Genomic DNA, 17,774 nt, shown 5'->3' with positions numbered 1-17,774 from the left:
TTAAAGGGGACCTTCTGTCATTTGTTAATAAGCACAGATACAGGGAGGTGAATATACCATGTTTTCCCCGAAAATAAGACCTAGCCGGACCATCAGCTCTAACGTGTCTTTTGGAGCAAAAATTAATATAAGTGAATTGTCCCTTATTTTACTATAAGACCCGGTCTTTTTTACTATAAGACCGGGTCTTATATATATAACATAATATAAGATCGGGTCTAATATAATATATTATAATATAATGTAATATAATATAAGACCAGGTCTTATATTAATTTTTGCTCCAAAAGATGCATTAGAGCTGATGGTCTGACTAGGTCTTATTTTCGGGGAAACACAGTGGCAACACTGAAACTTAAGCGGCTCTGAAACTTATTTTTATGTGCTAATTGCTATCATTCTTACTTGGGAAAAGTTTTAGACAGTGACTTAGGGAGGTCATATTTATTTACAGAAGAATGCTGGAGTTAAAAAGGAAACCCATAGGAGGCGAGTCAGTGAGGTGGGTGGAAGGAGTCCTCTTCTTGACTGCTTGTCAGTGAATTTCTCCCACTTCTAGAGGCTTTCAGCAAGCTGGAACCCAAGTATTATATGCAAGGTAATAGGGCTGTAATTAATTCCACAACCTTGGCCCCTCTCAAGGTCACCTTGCCAAATGGAAACAAAACACACTGCAGCAAACTCTTCCTCCTGCCTAACTCTGGTTAAGGGGGACTAGAGCCCTTTTTGACAGTGGCCTGCCCACTGCCAAAAACCCATCGACAGGCGTGTAATAAAGCACTTTTGCCAGGGAGCCCTGGCCCAGGAAGGGGGTACAATGCCTGCTCCCCACAGTTGCTGTGTCCCAGCTTCCCACAGGCCCAGCTGGCCAAGTCCTTTCAATTCTTTCTTTATTTTGTTCCCAGTAGAACAAAGCAGTAACCTGAGGGCTTTGTTCCAGATACTGACTCTCATGAGCCAGACATGTGTTGTTGAGAGAGGATGGCAGCTAGGGGGTGGGGGAGTATCTCAGAATCGCTCCACTCCTGAATCCCAGCCCTACCCGATCTGCCTCCCAAGCTGCTGACCCCAAAAGACGGCAATCAGGGGTCTCCTCGCTGCTTTTCCTCTTTGCCTCCTCTCCCCCGTAATCCATTCTGCTCATGGTAGCCAGAATGAGCTTTCAGAAACATAAATCGTATCAACCCATTTAAAATCTCCCACTAGTTTTTCTTTGCTCTTAGAACCAAGTCCAAACTCCTTTCTAGGGTCTCCAGAGCTCTCCCTGATTTGCCCCTGCCCACCTCTTCAAGTTTATTTCACATCACTCACTCCAGGCCACTGGCCTTGATATTCCTCGAATGCACAATGCTTGTCCCTTCACTTCCTGTTCCCTTTGTCTGGAAGTTCTTCCCTTAGGGAGCTACAGGACTTGCTCTTTCTCACCCAAAAAATCTCAGCTCTGCATCTGCCCTGAGTTTTCTACCAGTGGTTACCCCCTCCCTTCTCCCTTTCCCCCTTCACCTTCCATGTTATTTATTGGTTTGCATATTTATTTCCTGCCTCCCCCCAACCCCCAGAAGGCCTTGCGCATGAGACCAGGGACTTTGTCTTGATCACTGCTATGGTTGGCACAGAATAGGAAATTAAAAGACATGTTTAATTATTTTAATTGATTAATTAAGAAAGAAATATACGACCAAGGACTTTGTTTATGTATTGGTCTAAGATCCAAACAGGTGGGTTTACTTTGGAGGTAATGGAGCTTAAATTGTAAGCTCCTCACCCAAACAACCCCCTCAGAGGTCCTGGGTCCAATTTTTAATTTGCAATTTTGTATATATATATTTTTAATTTTAAAAATGTCCTCTGACATTGGACAAGCTTCAGACTCCCCCAAACCTGGCTCTGCTCCCGACGTCAAAGATTGTAGTGGATTAGAGACCAGATGCTTGGCTCAGTGGAAAAAAACAAATGATGGTAACAATAACAATAGCAATAACAGTAACAACAGCCTGGGTGGCAGTAAGAATAACAATCATAGCAGCAACAGTCATTAAGCCAGCACGTGCTAACCCTGACACCCACTTTGCTTGTACCCATTTACAGGATGAGGAAATGAAAGCTCAATGGGTCAAGAATTTCACAGAGCAAGTTCAGCTTGGCCAGCTGCTTAAACCAACTGTCATGGCCGTGGCTTAGATTTCCTCCAGATGGCACAGAAAGGGGTCCATGTGAGCTGACTGTAGAAAAAAATTTTTTTCTCCCGGGCCCCTGAATCCTATGGGCTGAACTGAGCTTCCCAAAAGGGCCCCGGCCCTCTCTGTCCTGTTCAGGGCCCATCTGTCCTTTCCTTTTCTGATGACCCCCACTCGTTGGCCCTGCCAAGCTGTGGGTGGGCAGCGGTGGAATTCCACGTGTGCAGGAGACCCTCTGTAACAGTTATTTTAAGTACAGTCAACCCTCAATATTCCTTTTTTCTGTACTCACAAATCGCCTGCTGACAACGATTTATTTTAACCCCCAAATCAACACTGTTGGCGCTTTCTCGGTCATTGGAAAACACGTCCAAAGCCACCCAATGTACCTGTCCTTGGCTGCAGTCCACAGGCAGGCAGGCCACTCTCCAAGTTCTTGTTTTGTCTCATACTGTAAACAAAGGTCCTTTTTGTGGTCTGTTTAGAGTCAACGTTTTTTGCATTTTTATGCTTTGTGATGGTGACTGTGCTGTTGAAAATGGCCACGCGTGTACTCCTAAGGTGCTGCCCAGTGTCACTGAGACAGGGAGGCTGTGACGGGCCTTACGGAGGAAACCCCTGTGTGACGTAAGCTTCCTTCGGGCGTGAGCGATAGATAGCGCGGTTGGCGGAGTTCAGTGTTAACAACTCAGTCATATACATTTATAATACATAAGTCAGCTTTAAACAGAAACACACATAAAACAAGTCGATGGAAATGTGACCAGAGGCTCGCGGGAACCTCACCCCGTGTTTCCCCTAGGAGCGGTGGTTCTGTAATCGCTGACTCGGTATTTGCAGTGACTTTGTAGAAAGCACCACTGTGATAAAGAGAATCAGCTGTATTCCCTCGATGCTCCCACCCGAGCTGAAGGTTCCCTGTAAGCCTGTGCCGCAGCATCCCTTTTGCTTCTTGATTCCCAAGCTCAGGGTCAAGTCTGCTGGCCTCGTGCCCGTCAGTGCTCAGTAAGCCCCGTGACTGGCCCTGCAGTGGAGCTGTGCACCCCACAAGCACCCACCTCCACCCAGAAAACCTGCCCGAGTTGAGACTTGAAGGCTGCGCGTGACTTGGTTTCTGGAATATTCCCCGCCTGCGATCTGCCCTTCTCCCCATGGGGCTGCCCTGTGTTATTCACTCCATAAGAGGTAAATGGTTGATTGAACAGCATACCTGTGGCTGATGCCAGACTGTTAAGAGCCCCGTAAAGCTCAGGCCGCACTCGCCTGGTATGCCACACGCCAAATTCCTCCTTGCAACGTTTGCTGCAGGCGGATTTATAAAAAGATCCTTACTGTTTCGAATCAAATTCCCATTAAAAAAACGTAGACTCAAGTTTCTTTCCCTTCGTCAGGCCCTATGCCTGGCCCGGCCTATCTTAACCCCCCTCCCCACTCTGTCACCCCCACCCCAGCCCGCCTCAGCCCCCATTGCCACTGGCCCTTATAAGTCTTCTTTTACAGGACTGCTGCTGCACGTAAGGGCTTACATTCTCTCTCTCGTTTTCAATGGGCCGGTGGGGGCGGGGGGCCCACGGAGGGGGCAGAAGCCGAGAGGAGCCCACGGGGACCATGAAATGAAGGAGTCCCTCCCGTTTTCTAGGCGTGGCCTCTCCGTCCCCAGCCCAGCTGGGAATGCCAGCTCAGCCTGTTTACAAGCAAAGTTGGCGGGCTGCGACCTTCCTTATGGTGAGGAGGAGCCAGGGGGCTTATCAAACGCTGGGGAGTAGTTGGAGGGGGTCGAGCTGGGGGAGGACGGAGAAGAGTTTCCCTTTGTCTTTGATGGAGGGACCTGTGCACTCAGTGTGGGTAGGGGTGTGCTTGTGTGTGCACAGGGCTGTGTGCACGCATGTGCGTGTGTGTGAGAGTGGAGTGTGTCGTTTGGGTAGAGTGGGCTTGGGGAACAACCACTTGCAGCCGTGGAGGAGAAGGGGCGTGCTGGACCTCGAGAGTCAGCCACAAAAAAGAAAGTCAATAACCAAAGAATTTTGTTTGGATTCTTACGGGGCAAGGAAAGAAAAGTACCACATAGTGTGGACCCTACCTTCCTAATACAAAACAGAAACAAGGGTCTGGTTTCCCAGCCAGTGGGCTGGGCCAAGGCCTGTGCCAGACACGGGTTTCCCAGAAACTGAAGTTATAAGGAAAAATGGAAGCGTCCCTCCCCTTTCTCTCTCCCTAGACTCCGGGCACTGTGGTGTGGTGTGGCCTGTCGTTATTCCACAAGTCGACCCTTGTGGGCAGTTCTTTGCTACCCAGGCTAAAATCAGACCCAGGATTAGCCTCAATAACTGACAAGCCTTCTTTGCCACATCTGCTTATGCAGACCCAACTTAGGAATCCTTTGGGAAGATGATTTGTGGGAGACTGAGGAAATTTGAATATGGACTGGGCATTAGATAATATTAGGGAATTATTAATTTAGTTATGAGTGATAAAGGAACTGCAGTTATGTCGGCAAATGTCCTTATTTCTTCTCGGAGATACAACCCAAAGTATTGAGAGTTGAAGTGCCACGATGTCTGTAATTTACTTTAGAGTGGGAGAGAGAGAGAGACAGAGAGAGAAGGAGAAAGGGGAAAGTGGGGGGGAGAGAGAGGGAGCAAAGGAGAGAGAGGGAGAGAAAGAGAGAGAGAGAATGAGAGAAAATGACAGAATGTGAACAAGTTAACAATTGTTGACTCTGGGTAGTGGACGTATTTCTCCCTTTCTCTATGCTTGAAAAATTTTCATAGTAAAAAAATTTTGAAATGCTGAATTTAAAACACAAAAATAAATCTCATGTCTTGCATGAAAAAAATTCTTTGGGGCTTTCTCAAAAAGGAGCCTCAAGATCAGAGAACCTTCTGGTTCTTCCAGCACCAGCCTGGACGGGAGGCAGGCAGGGAGAAGAGTCAGCCTTGAGGACCGGCTCGGGCACGTGGGACCGGGAACAGCTAGCATGGCTTTGCTTCCTGATCTCTTGTGCCTAAACATGTCCAAAATGTTGGTTGATGTGAGTTAGGATGCTTGTTGACCTTGAAATTCCACAAAGGCAATAGTCTGCTTTGTATATCTAGGAAGCATCTCTCTTTAGATCATTCTGCTTCAGAAGTTTGATCTACCCCAGGGAGCCAGATCCCAGATGGAATTCACCGGAAGGAAGAAGACACCTTTCACCAGTCTTGACCTGTCCAAGAGTAACTTGCTTGGTGCTGGGGATACACGACTCATCACATCCAACCCACCCCAACTCTGTGAGGTTGGTGCCATCATTACCCCCATTTCACAGATGGGAAAACTGAGGCCCAGGGAAAGCATCCATTTAAAGGAAGTCACCTGGACAGGTGGAACTGTGACTCACCCGTGGGATCTGGTCTATGGGGATCCAGAACCAGCCCTCTTATTGCTGAAAATTGATTGTGGCCATAATACCTACACAATGCAATGCAAACACACACACAATGCAAACAGCTTGTAAGCAGCATGGCAGAATTGTGTGGGGTCTGTGTCTTAATTACCATGGAATATGTCTATCACTTTTCACTGGACTCACTCAGCTCCTTGTTCGCAGAAACAGCATCTTTTCTACAAGCCGTCCACGCCTTCAGGCTCCTGCTTACCTTAGTTGGTGCCTCAGCTTCTTTTTCCTCCCAGGAGATGGGAGAAGGGAGAACGGAAAAGAGAGAAGGCGGAAGGAATTGGGTCTCCAGCTGGTTTGAGAAAAGGCTACAGCTCCTCTTTATAAACACACTCCCTCCTCTCACAAAGGCGAATGTTCTCCTTGTTCTTTCGTTGACTTTTTCTCCATTTCCGGGCTTCCATGGTTATTTCTTTTCATCTGATCTTGCTTGTGTAGAAACGTTCTGAAGGTGTGTGTGAGTCATGGGGGAGCAGGCACCAAGCTGTAAGCTCCTCAGAATGGCACTGGGTGTCCCCTGCTGTCTTCCTGGCTCCCACGTGCCCCAGTGCATAGTACATGTTCAATAAATATATTTGGATTCATCTCCTGGCACCTAGCACAGTCCTTTGCATACAGCAGGCTTTCAGTAAATATTTGTGGGAGCGACACATTTGGTTGAAATGCCTGACACAGTAGAAAGAATCATCGAGAGTGTCTCAGGAGCCACCCTGGAAACACAGTGCACAACTCTGGGACCATCTGTCGGGCTTCTGGAAGACCCAGAAAAAAAAGCCATCAATTTTCCCGAAATAGCACAAACAGGATTTCCTGGAGGGAGCCGAGCCGGGAGCAGGCTGCATTTTGGACGTGGACAACACAGCCTTGCTTGCAGTTTGGGGCTGGCTCAGCTGAGTTCTGCTGGCTCCTTGCACGCTCCCTGTCCTGTGGTGCTTCCGGTCACGCAGCAGTGACTTCTGAGTGGGGGGACGCAGGAAGATTGATGGACAGTTAATCCACCTCAAAGACTTTAATGTCAATATCGATAAAATTGTCCTTGACCGCAGGCGGCCCGAAGGAGACACAGGATCTGCTTGCCTCTGGCTCAGTCCTCCTTCCTCTGCACGGCCCCACACGGAGGTCTGCTTGTCTCTACTGGGAACTCAACACATTTGAGAGAGGCGTTATGGTCAGACGGCCAGGGTTCAAATCCCAGATCCTCTATTTACCAAATGCGTGGCCATTTGGGAGCTACCTTTCTGTGCCTCAGTTTCTTCACCTGTGTAATGGACATTAGAGTAGTGTCTGCCTCCTAGAGCTTTTGAAGGGATGAATGGAGCTAATAAAAATCAAGCACTTAGATGGTACCTGGCACACTATGTGTTTGCTAAGCGTCAGCCACGGTTTGTAGCCCCACTGTTCATCTTCACCCTCCCTCAGTTACTCCACCCCCACAGCTCCGATTCCAGCCACGTGTCCACCCTGAAGCCTGGGGGTCTGCTGACCACCCATATCTAGGAGGCCAGTGTACAAGATTCCCCGGGGGAGGGGGCTGGAGTGGCAGGCTGCTGTAACAAATTTCCTAGACTCCGTGGCTTCTAACAACAGAATGTATCCTCTCACAGTTCTGGAGGCCAGAAGTCCAAAGTCAAGGTGTCGGTTGTCAGGGCCAGGATCCCTCTGAAGGCTCCAGGGGAGGGTCCCTCATTGCCTCCTCCAGCTTCTATTATAGTGGGTCCCCTGGTGGTTGGCTTGTGGCTGCATCCCTCCCACCTCTGCCTCTGTCTTCACGTGGCCTTCTCCTCTCTGTCTCCCTCTGTGTCTGCTCCTCTTCTTACAGACACTTGTCATTCAATTTAGGACCCATTCAGATAATTCCAGATCATCACATCTCCAGATCCTTAATTCGGTCACGTCTGCCAAGATCCTTTTTCCAAATAAGGTCATAGTCTCAGCTGCTTGGTGGACATCTCTTTTGGGGAGGCAGCACTTAACCCACAATAGCCATCGACTTCCGACTCCACACTGGCATTGGGACGCGTCATTTCTCTCGTTGGAAACCAGACCTCATCGTTTCCTGTCTGAGCCTCTCAGAACTCCTCACCTTGTCATCCTGCCCGTAGCCTCTTTACTTCCAAGCCAGCTTCCCAGATGGAAGTTGTGTTTCCAGCGTGGTGGCCACTGGTCACCACATGTGATGATCGAGCACTAAAAATGCATCTACTTGGAACCGAGACATGCTGTGAGTGTAAAGCATCGAATCTCGTGGCCTCCGTAGGAACAAAAAGGATGTAAAATACCCAACAATATTTTACATATTGATCGTATATTGAATTTCACCTGTTTCTTTTTACCTTTTTTAACAGGACTACCAGAGAATTTAGAATTACCGGTGCGGCTTGCCTTATATATCAGCAAGCGCTGGTCTGAAGTGTATCACTGTCTGCTTGTCGACCCGTCGGTATCAGTTATCTATACCTGTGTAATATACCACTCCCAAAATGCAGTGGTTTAAAATAACAACTTTCTCATGCTTTGGTGGGTTGGCTCAGAGGTTCCCCTGTTGGTTTCACCTGACTTTACACAAGTGTCTCCATTGAGCTGGACAATTTGCTGGGCTGGAAAGTCCAAGATGGCCTCATTCATGGGTCCTGGCGCTGGCCTTGGGTCTCCTCTGTGTGGCCTCCCATCTTCCAGTTGGCCACACTGTCTCCCTTGCATGGCAGTCCTAGGGTAGCATCCAAGAGGTCAGGAAGCTGCAGATTCTTAAGGGCTAAACTCCAATGTGAGGCCAATTACACCAGACCCTGTAGGTCAGAGCAAGTCACATGTCCAGCACAGATTCCAGGGGTGGAGGAAAAGACTCCTCCTCTGGGAGGGAGGAAGGACAGTCACATTGCAAAGGGGCCTGCATGCCGGGAAGAGAGGAATCCATGGCCATTGGACAGTTACTGCCTGGCCCTCGGCCCTGCTCCCCTCACAGGATCCAGCCCACGCTCCCTGCATGGCACTCACCCCTCCGTAGTCGAGTCCCAGCCAACCACACCTGCACCACCTTCAGCCAACATGTGCCCTCGCCTCTGTCCACCAGAACCTGAAAGGGCCCTCTGCTAAACTCCTCTCCTGGATAGTTTCCATATGGAAGCAAGAGTAGAGATGTCTCCCTACCCCGCTTGTACCCCTCCCCTCACCCACCCACGCACCCACACTGGGTCAAAGGGCCAGTGTTCTGTCACCGTGATTCAGGCACATTTATGGAGCTTTCTCTTCGAATTGCTTTCTCCATGTAAATGCACGATGTGCTTGCCCCTCTCCCGGCTGCAGAGTCGCCGGTCTCTTTCAGGGACAGTGTAGACGACGGTCGCTAAGTGCTCACACTTCCCAAGTTTCAGACAACAGTCCCTTCAGCTTCTGCTCCAGAATAAACAGGGCGGCCGACGGGGTTTCCCGGGCTGCGCGAAGGTGGAGAGAGGTTTGTTTGTTGCTCTTGAGTTGGCTGCTGGCTGTAAAGAAGCACAAAGGTCCAATATTCTGTCCCGGGGCTGAGGCATGTTCGTGGATTTTCCCCCTCGGGTGGCTTTATCAACACGCCACAGGCACAGTTCCTACTTTATTTTCTCAGGTGTCACGTAAAGCCATCGGGCTCTAATAAGAAGGAAGCTGGCAGCGCAGCCTTAACACAGCACCCCGACCCACCTTCGCACACAGGGCTTTTCATAAGCGCGGGAGGGTTACTGACGCAGCGTTCAGACAGACCAGCCATCGAACACTTCCAACCTCAAAACATTCAAAAAGTTACTTCTTTATTTTGGATCAAGGGGTCTGGGCAAAGGAGGGGCTGAGTCGAGCTTTCAAGATTTTAAGAGCGTGCTGGCAGGATGTGGTGGTTTATTCTTCCAGGCAGGAGGAACACACAGGAGAGGCAGTGTGATGGTGTGGAGGGCCTGAGTGGGGGAGGGGTGCAGAACGGGGGCCGGGGTTGGGGGGAGGGGGAGCGGGCTTCCAAGCGAGGGAGGCTGAGGGGCCTGGAGGCTGGGCGTGGGGCACCGGCAGGCAAGATGGCACAGAGAATGGGAGATTCCAGAAGCAGGCTGATTCAGTCATCCCTTAGACCAGGGGTCAGTGTTCCGACCCCCTCTAGTCGCCCCACTGGTGAAGGAGGAGTGCCCCGCCCTAAATAGTATGAGATAGCTGAACAAGCTACACCCAACCCTGGACACGTGAGGTTGGCAGCAGTTATGAGTCACATATACTCACAGTCTGGGGGACGCGGACAGCACACACCACTCAGGCCACACGGGGCCACACTTAGGAGCATAGTGAGCCAGCAGGGGCCACAGGTAGTAACAAGAGGCTGAGGTGCCCCTGGTTCCCAAGGGAGGGTGTGATGGCTTGTTGGAATAATTCCACAGCCTGGCAGGGAGGCGGAACCCATTAGGTTGAGGACCGGGTGGCAGGGTGGGGACTACGTCTGGTGAGCGCAGGCACACTCACCGTGGGGCTCAGAGATGTCAGGCTGAAGTCTTTAGGTGTCGCCACCCCAAAAGTCAGCAAACTTTTTCAGTGAAGTTCCAGCTAATAAATAGTTTTGACTTTGAGAGCCAAGAGGCAAAATTTAGGATACTATGTGACTTTTTATATAGTAAAAGATAGAACAAATTTCCACACATTTTTATTGATAAAATTTCAAAATATAATAATAATAATTAATAAAAATAATAGACTATACTGTTTTGTAATACAAGTCTATTAAGGAGAAGAATGGAGTTCTTTGGGGGTGGGGATAATATTTTGCTAAATTGGAGTTCAATCATCAAATTGATTGCAAATGTTCATCTGTAAACTACATCCTTAGCTCACGGGTCATATAAAAGCAGGCCGTGGGGCAGGCTGGATTTGGCTCATGGGCTGTGGTTTGCTGACTTCTCATTTAGAAAAATCTTTACGCTGTGCTGGACACTGCATTAGGCTTTGGATGGAGGCGGCAATAGCTTTGTGTTCAGGATGTTCACAGTCTGTGGGAAGGGGGAGCCTCACAAGTAAAGAGCAGGGACAAATCAATGTGATTAATCCTATGAGGGCAGAGGCATTGACCAGTCTGATTAGGGGACGCTGATGCTGCTTGGCGATATCAGAGAAGTCTTCTCAGAAGAGCTGGTGTGTGGTGAGGGGAATGCAGGCACCCCAAGACAAAGTGGTGGAAGGGAATCTAGGGCCAGCCTGTGCGGATGTGAGAACCAGTGGGATAGCATGACTGACCTGGGGACCTGCATGTCTTCAGAGTAAGAAAAGCCTTGTGGGGAAGGGGAAAGAAGGTGAGACCACGAGAGTCAGTCAACAGTGGAACAGTTTCTGCAGCTCTAAGGGTCTTTGAAGGGACAGGTGAAAGGTCCACAAAGGAAGTCCCTGAAGCAGAGAGGGGAATAGGTGTGCAGAAGGCTGTGGTCACCTGGCGGGACACTGGAGTCTAAGATGCCACAGGTGAGACATCTGGATACTGACATGGTCCGGAATGTGGCCTCAGGAAGAAGTTGCCACCGAAGATTAGAAAGGAGGACCCCCCAAGTCCAAGAAGTCAAGGAAATTTGACGCGAGAATATTAGGTGGGCTGCTCACGTGGAGTAGAGAGCTGACATGGCCCAGCGCAGTGGAAGGAGATTCGGGGCCAGGTCCTGAGTTTAGTTTGGCTTTCCTGTTACCTACTGCCGTGTAACAAGCATCCCCAAGCTCAGTGGCTAAAAGCAACACTGTCGTTATCCTCACAATTCTGTGAGGTGCCGGCTCGCTTGGGACACTCTTCCTCAGATACCCATGTGGCTCTGTCCTTTGCCTCTTTGCTCATATGCCACCCAGCATCACTCTCCCGGGTCGGCTCTACCCCACCCTCTTCTGCCCCAGCCCTTGGCCTCGGCATGACAATCAATCCCTTTCCTGCCCCATGTTTTCTTGTTTCCATCACATTTTGTCACCTTCCACCACTTAATACAATTTATGTGTTAGATACTTGTCATTGCTTAGCTCTCTTTACTCCCATTGGCTCCAGGAGAACAGGAATCTTTGTCGACTTCATTCATTGATCTAGTCCAATGCCTGGTGCCTGGGCCATGCTCAATAAACGAGCTGAATGGATAAATCCATTTGGTCACAGTCCACCTATCACCTGATCAGAAAGGCTGTCTGTGACCGTCCCACCAAAAGTCACTCTTGCATTCAAATCCCTTCAATTTCATTACCCATTTTATTGTCTCCTGAGAAGTACTTACCGCTATCTAATAATGATCTTGTTTACTGATTGACTAGTTTACTGTGTGTCCCCAGTTGCTGGAATGTAAGTACCACAATGCCAGGAACCTTCTCTGTCTGTTTTCTGTCCCTAAAACAGTGCCTGGCACATATCAGATGCACAATAAATATTTTCTGGAAGATTCTATGGAGTGCCCTGCACTATCAGCCTGCTTTCCAATAAACCTTGACTATTCTCAGCCACACCTAACGTAGGGCCTTGTACACACAAGCCCTTGGTCAATATTTGCTGAAGGAATGCTATTTCCGTTTACCTGCCTTGAGGTAGAGGCTGGGTGAAAGGGTGTCAGATTCTCTTCCAATACGATGGTTCTTTTGGATCAAGGGTATCCAGGGACAGGAATGTAAGGCGCCTGGAGCCCCCTCCTGCCCAGCCCATCCACAATGCTGCTTTTCACGTCTTCTCGGATACAGCCGCATGCCGGCCCTTGGGAGTGGCGGGGCCGGGCCTTCCCACACGGCGGGACCCACAGTGAAGCCTTGTTCTCCCCTCAGGCCTCTGCCTGAACCCTGCTGGCTGGGGAGAGCCCTCCTCAGGGCCTGGCTCAGCTCTGCGGCAGACACTTAGATGCCCATGTCTGCCTTCTGTCTCGTGGCAGATTGGTGGGAAGTGATGTGTGGCCGAAAGCAGTTGGATTATCACATCTTCCCAGGAGAAAGAGTCCTGTTTTCCCTTAAGAAGCCAGGTCTGGTCTCCCCTCATCCCACACCAGTTATACCCTGTTACCTATAGAGCAGGTTATATATTCTGCCTTCTGATATACCTCAAGCACTCCCCTTTCATTCTGGAGAAGTCTGACTCCGCTATTAAAATTCAGCTAAAGAGCCACCTCCTCCAGGAAGTTGGCTCTGAATACCTCTGCATTAAATGTCTCTTTTCTGATGTCCCAGGGCTTGCATTTGTCTATATGTTTTTGTCCCACTAGATTATGAGTTCCCTGGGGCAGGGCCTGGGAGCTCCAGCACCCCATACAGTCACCAGGAGGATATAGTTGGAATGCAATGATTGCTTATGAATGCAAGAATGAATGAATGAGTGATGCTCTTGTAGCAGCCGTATTGGCATAGCTTTTTGGAGGCTTGGTTTTCCATTTTCTTCTAGGAGGGCTGATCTTATGCTTTTTCTGGAATCCTTTAGCATAGTGGTTTTTAGTCTGGCGTGATTTTTTTTTTTACTCCCCAGGGGACATTTGCCAATGCCTGGAGACATTTTTGTTTGTCCCCCTCATGGGGAGGCATGTTACTATTATAGCATCTAGTGGGCAGCAGCCAAAGTTGCAGCTGAACATCCTCCAATGCACCAGACAGCCCCCACCACAAAGAATTACCCCACCCAAACGTCAGTAGTGCTGAGTCGAGAAAACCTCCTAGCCATTTTGTGACGTTGTCCTTTCAATTCTGAGGTCCCAGATGAGACTGGTATCAAGAAATAGATGATATCAGCAAAGTTCTGGGAGTGGGAAGGAAGGCAGCAAGGAAAGGATGCTTGCATCTTTTGCACAAGCTGACTTATCTTTTTGGATATAACATTTCCAAGTAAACAAGCTGTATGATACAGACCTGCCCCCAGGTGTTTCCCCGGGTCCTTGTATCAGTTACACAAGCTGTATAACAAACCAGTTGTTCCAAAATGTTTGAGACAATAGTCATTTGATTGGTCAGCTGGGCAATTCTGTTGATTTGGGCGGGGCTTAGCTGACCTCTGTGTATCTGTGGGCAGCTGGTGAGTCAGCTGGGGCTGGCTGGTTGAACTTGGCCTCCGCTGGGATGACTCAGCTCAGTTCCATGTGGTCTCTCCTCCTCCAGCAGGCAAATGCCATCACTTCCACCATGTCCTACTGACCAAAACAAGCCACATGGCTGAGCTCAAATCAAAGAGAGAGGACATAGACTGTACCTCTTGAGGGGAGAAGCTGCAAAGTCACTTTGCCAAGGGGTGTGGATAGGGACTGCCGGAGAATTAGGGTCATTTTTGCCATCAATGTGCCATAGTCAATCAAGTGCAGCCTGTTTTGCCTGTTCTCACCCCAACTCCTGATTTTCCCAATTCTATGCACAGCCTCGGACTGAGCTGAGCCACTCTGGAAAGTGGCACATATGTTTCTTCAAGCCTTGGTGTATTCTATTAAATGATGACCAGTATACTTCTGGCCAGCACGCTGACATCTGACACCCCTACTTCCCCAGATGAAGACTCTCATGCAAACACACACACACACACACACACACACACACACACACACACACACGTGCCCACTAGACAGCTCCACTTGGCTGGTGGGACATAACTGAACATATCTCAAAACAAACTCACCAGCTTTCCTAAACTTCATTTTCAGTTCATGGCGTCACCGACTACTTACTCAAGCCAGAAATATCAGAATTATCCCAAACTCCTCACTCTCCTATGTCCCCCACATCCAGTGGCCATCCCAACTGCCAATTTTACCTCCTAAATATTTTTAAAACCTCCTTTCTAGCACTGCCCAAGTTTGGAAACTCTTAACCTCTCAGTCGGGTATTGCAATGACTTCTCAATTGTGTCTCCACCTCTAATCCTGTCCTCTTCTTCCCCAATCCTCCATTAAATCAGTAAATCAAGCCTTTATGCCCCAGACAATCTCTTATGCCACCCTGACAATGTCATTTGGTAAGAAGTGAAGACGTTTCTGCTGTTAGGTGGAATTACAACCAAGAAAGTCTGGATCGTGCTCTGCAAGTCACCTCTTCTGTCCCTGGGTGTCCTAGGGGTGCAGACGCATAGGATCTGATATCAGAGAAGGAATTAACACCAACCTGAGTAGCTGTGTCAATGTTCGTAATCAGATCAGCAGCTCCTTCTTCCTTCAAGGAAGGAACTGGAGGCGGGCCAGGTGTTGGGAGAGGCACTGCAGTGACCACCTCTCTATTTTATTTCTCTACTTAACACTCGCCACGGCTCTCTCTTCAGCTTACAGAGTAATGTCCAAACTCTGTAGCCTTCTGTGCCAGTTAGTTTTGCTGTGTAACAAACCACCCCAAAGTTAGTGGTTCAAGGAAATGAAAGAGAGAATAGCTTATCTCTGCTCCATGGTGTCTGGGGCTCCAGCTGGGAAGACCTAAAGATTGGAGGTGACTTACTTGATGGATCAGGTCTGAAATAACCTGAAGTCTCGCTCACTCACATGTCTCTGAGTTGATACTGATTATTTTCTGGAACCTCAGCTGGAACTGTCAGCTGGAACACTTACATGTGTCCTCTCCACATGGCTGCTTGGACTTCCTTACAGCATGGTGGCTGGTGTCCAAGAGCAAGCATCCAAAGAGAACCAAGTGGAACCAGCATCCTTTTATAACCTAGGGTTGAAAGTAACATAGGATCTCTTCTACCAGTATTAGAACTCCTAATTTTTAGCTGGGTACATGGTCATCTGAAATAAAGACTGTTTTTCAGCCTCCCTTGCAGCTAGGTGTAGTCAAGTGATTGAGTTCTAGCCAATGAAATTCAAGCAGAAGAATTATGTGTTATTTTCAGAAAGTATATTTAAAGGAACAGGGCACTCTGATATATGTCCCTTTCTTCTTGCTGGCTGGAATGAGGCTTTTGCTGGCTGAAGCTTAAATAGTCATTTTGAATCTTGAGATAGAAGCCCAATGCAAAAAATGGCAGAGAAATGCGGTAGAAGGAGTCTGGGTTCTTGACATCAAGACATGCCTTAGCAATCCTAGATTGTCTGCATGTTTCTATTGTATGGAAGAGAAGTAAATGTTTGTTATTTAAGCATTGTTATCTGGAATTTTTTAAATATGAATATCTTAGCACGTAAAATTTGCAAGTTACCAGGGTAAATTCTCTCTAATTAATCTTAATGCTATGGACCTGGCTTAGAAGTGTATACTTTAGCATTTGCATTTGGTGATGCTGCTTCTGTGAAAACAAACAAACAAACAACCCCTTCATTTTCTGGATCTCCTTATTAAACACCTGACAGAACTACCCTAGAAGGAGACAGGTGGGGTGTGTGGGGCCCTGAAGACACCTCCTGATTTGCTCTCTTCCTGGGCTGGGGTTGGAACAGCTGTGTCCTCAGCTGAAGCCCTGCCTTCCTGGGGTTTTGCCCAGGCTGCTCTGGAGACGTGGCCTCTGCCCTGCCAAATATAGAATGTCACCTTGTGTAAAGTGGCCCAACGCAGAACACACACTGCCTGGTGGAAAGTCCTTCTCTGGGCTGGTACCAGAAATCTAGTGACGTTCAGTGACTTCCAAACCCAGGCCAGCCAGCACAGTTTCCAGCTACTCCAAGGTCATTTCCAACCCCTCCGCCAACACAACTTCCGCTAGCCTGTCTCCTATATATAACCACCCACAGATTCAGATCAATAACCCAGTTTGCCTCTCTGGCCCCCGGGGGAACACAGAGAAAGTAGGACGTCATCTCCTGGATTCAACTTTCTCTTGGGTTTAGAATGCAAGCGACCCTCTTGACTATTTCACCTGACTTTGCCTACCTCCTTATTCTTTTTCATCTTCAAAGGATCCTGAGGCAAAAGAGACCAGCTACGAATAATTCCACAGGGGGGATTCAAAGTCTCTAAGAACAGCAGGTCTTCACTTAAACTCAGTACCCACTTTCAACCAAACTGTGTGCAATTTCAGGTGCATTTCTTCTTGCCGAAGGACTGGGGCAGGTCTAACTGTCCCCCTTGGCTCCATCTCCCAACCACCATCTGTGTCCTCCTGCCCCACAAAGAAATGTTTTAGACAAACATAGGTCTAGGCCGAAATTTGGGATGTAAACCTCATTCACTTCAGCTTTGAATTCCTTATTAACCTGTCCACCCAAACCCAGAAAAAACAGAGCCAGTCAAAGAAAAACGTGGCTTTGTTCTTTCTCTGAAGCATTGTGCTTATTTCAAAGGAAATAAAAGCAACCTCCATAATGAAAATCAGAAAGATTCATGCAAAACAAGAATTTCACGCCATCAATATTCGGCTTTGGATGTCACCCTTGTCACTTGGATATTTCAATGGTCTGTTTGAACTGAAGCTGGCATACATTTTTAGAAACATTTAAAGCTTTGTTTTGATTTGTTTTGTTTGCTCTCTCTTGATGGGTTTAAACTTCTTAAGCAACAGTGAGTCCAACTCGGGCAGCCAATGTTTATGAAGTCCAAATGAGCATTCTGTCTAACAGTAGCTCTAAATAAAACCTTTTTGATCTTTTGAAGCTGTTGGAGGGGAGACTGAACGGGGCATTTTCAGAGCGAAATTACTTGAAAGGAGAAGCAAATTCCCAAGTTAATAATTTTCTGATGTTTCTCTCTTTTTTTTTTTTATCTCAGGCACGGGCATTTGCATATAGCTGTGCTCGTAACACCAGGGCCACCAGCCACATGTGGCTCTTTACATTGAAAGTAAATAACATGTAAAAACTCTGTTCCTCAGTGGCATGGGTCACCTTTCCAGGGCTCAGTAGTCACAGGAGGTGAGTGACTATTGCGTTGGACAGCACGACTGTAGAACATTTCTATAACTGCAGAAAATGGTATGGGTCGACACGGCTATGCTGACATTCCTCCCATAACCATTTCCCCCCCGGTTATTTGGCGCTAATTGCATTTTTCCAGAATTTTCCATTCCGGATGAATTAAAGCCCTTGCCTTGCAGGCTCTGGATGTTCACGCAGTTTAGAGTGCCAAAGGTGGCCGTAAGGGAATTTTATGTCATCCCAGCAGGCAGTGTGGCCTCCCCGGCTGTCTGATTCTGGCGGGAGGTCACCCAATCTAACCCTCCACCTGGTGAGCAGAATATGTTGCCAGCCCAGAATGAATTAAGGGAACTGCTGAGGTGGCTACAAAAATCAAGTTAAGCCAAAGGTGACTAGAAATTGCCTTTCAAT

At 48.2% G+C, this 17,774-nt stretch overlaps 2 long non-coding RNA genes across 2 annotated transcripts in view; both read left to right on the top strand.

Annotated features, from left to right (window-relative positions):
- LOC117017583 (uncharacterized) overlaps positions 1 to 17,774 on the top strand; it is a 128,452-nt gene that overhangs the window by 69,836 nt on the left and 40,842 nt on the right. The window lies entirely within an intron of this gene.
- Positions 3,836 to 7,479, top strand: LOC117017582 (uncharacterized). The gene is made up of 3 exons (XR_004422096.1): positions 3,836 to 3,902; positions 5,323 to 5,454; positions 5,767 to 7,479. It is a non-coding gene; the product is annotated as an uncharacterized LOC117017582 (long non-coding RNA).

This window comes from Rhinolophus ferrumequinum, chromosome 25 (assembly GCF_004115265.2).
Source record: "Rhinolophus ferrumequinum isolate MPI-CBG mRhiFer1 chromosome 25, mRhiFer1_v1.p, whole genome shotgun sequence".
NCBI lineage: Eukaryota > Metazoa > Chordata > Mammalia > Chiroptera > Rhinolophidae > Rhinolophus > Rhinolophus ferrumequinum.
This window is presented reverse-complemented; position numbering and strand designations above follow the sequence as displayed.